The 2153-nt window shown below is 44.9% G+C and overlaps 1 pseudogene; it reads left to right on the top strand.

The window, feature by feature from the left end:
• The first annotated feature begins 1270 nt into the window (after window positions 1-1270).
• On the top strand, window positions 1271-1848 carry LOC137228743 (olfactory receptor 2F2-like; annotated as a pseudogene).
• Window positions 1849-2153: the final 305 nt, after the last annotated feature.

Here is a 2153-nt window from a genome sequence, read left to right as displayed (position 1 = left end):
CTAAAGCAGTGATTCTCAAACTTGTAATTAAAGTTTTACATTTTAGTTACCAGGAAATATTAAGAAGTTACTAATGTCTGGGTTTCACCCTCCTGAGGTTCTGATTTAATTACTCTGGAGTGTGGTCTGGGCTTCTGGAGTTTTCAAAGCACCCCAGGTGATTCTAATGTGTAGCCAATGTGGAAAGCACCGCTCTGGTTTCCACCTTGGGTCCTGTGGGATTTTCATAGGCAAACCCTTTAACATGGAGTTTTTTCCTTCCCTCTCAAACTTTCCCAAATGGACATCCAAAAGGGCTTTCCCAGCAGTCAGACTCTTCTATGTGTCTCTGTGGTCTCTACTTACTCTCATACTAGCCAATAGCACTACCTTCTCCCGACGTGTTGTAAAGACACATGAGGTGAACATTGAAATGGGATTAGAGGGTCTTGTTATTAACAGAGAAATACAGACTATAAAATTGCTTAGTACCTTTTTACCAAAAAAAAAAAAAAAAAAAGACATCTTTATCCTTTGATAGAGGCTAAAGACAAGCAAAGTAAATAGGGAGGTGTTCCAAGGGCAAACATGTCTTTGCTATGACAGAAGGATTTACACATAACAAAGCCCCAAGGGTTTCAGAGGCACTCCCTTACTGCCTTCACCAGTGGGCACCGTCAGTTTCCAAACGTCATTGCAAGTAAGTGATGTGCGCATTCATCTTACATTAATCACTTAGTTTAGCACTCAAATAAACACCAGCATTTCACCAAGGAAACAGCAAAATCACAGAAGCTGGGACATAATTATAGTTGGTATAATGTTCTACAACGATGCCTTGATCTTATCATCCTAGGATTAAGCCTGATTCATCAGTACACTGAGAACCAAATGAAGGATTTTTGCTCTGTCACTGACCCAGCCTGGATAATGGGAGAAGCAGGAAAACCACCTGCTCCAGCATGAATAATAAGGACAAGGGGGGGTTTCAGAATACAAATCCTACATCTTGGGATCAGATAATAATCCTCAAGACTACTACTTTAAACTCTTTCTATTCATTTACCCAACAAAATGTTTTTATTGTGAAACATTTGTTAGAAATCTTTGTATAAAAAGAAAAATCAGAAAAGGTCCCTGACTTCAAGACACTCAGAGTCTAACGGAGGAAAAATACAAGTACTTGCAGTCCTACTTAAAGTCCTTTGTTCAAACCCAGACTGTGAATTCTGATCCTGATTCTGGCCTCTCTAACCCAGCACCTCCTCCTGCAGCCTGACCCACCTGCTCCATGAGGAGGGATGCCCTGACCTGGGTGAGTGAGTCTGTCCTCATGGGCCTCCCCAGGGACAGGCAGAATCAGGCTGACCTCTGTCCTGTTTGGGGCCGCCTATCTGCTGACCCTGCTGGGCAAAGGGCTCATCACCCTCCTGATCAGCTGGACGCCCGCCTCCACCCGCCCATGTACTTCCTCCTCGGCAACCTCTCCATTGTGGGGTTCCCCAGATGCTGGGGCACTTCCTCCTGGAGACGAAGACCATCTCCTTTACTCAATGTGGGGCCCAGCTCTTCCTCCCCCTGGCTCTGGAGGGGCCTGAGTTCCCGCTGCTGATAGCAATGGCCTATGACCATTATATGGTGGGTGACCCCCTGCACTACAGGGGAGCAGTCAGCCCGAGGCTGACAGTGGTCTCTTGGCTTGTGGGCATGGCTAATTCTGTAGTGGAGATGGCAATCACCATGCACCTGCCCAGCTGTGGGCACCACGTGCTGAATCATGTTGCCTGTGTGGATGTCACACACACTAGGGTGTCCTGGTGGACTCTAGTGGAGTTGTGTTGCTGGTGCCTTGAGCTGAATGCTGGGTAGGAATTCAGTTGTAGAAACCGAGAAATACAGAAGAACTCAGAAACAGAAATAGGAGGGTTTCCCCTGAGAACAAAGAAGCTTGTACTAAGGGATAAAGTGTTTCTGCAACTGTATACACACAAGTACATGTGTGTGTGAAAGATGTACTCTTTGTTTTTGAAGGTATCGACAAATAATGACTTAAGCGCTGGAATCTTCTTTGTAACTCTGCTTTTTTCCACCGAAATTCAAAAGCAGTTTACACCAGTCAGAAATGTTAAATATTTGTTGACTGAGTGAACATCAGAATAATTCCCACAACCACT

This window comes from Pseudorca crassidens, chromosome 8 (genome assembly GCF_039906515.1).
Source record: "Pseudorca crassidens isolate mPseCra1 chromosome 8, mPseCra1.hap1, whole genome shotgun sequence".
Classification (NCBI taxonomy): domain Eukaryota; kingdom Metazoa; phylum Chordata; class Mammalia; order Artiodactyla; family Delphinidae; genus Pseudorca; species Pseudorca crassidens.
The sequence above is the reverse complement of the archived record's forward strand: the minus strand, read 5'-3'. Positions and strand labels throughout refer to the sequence as shown.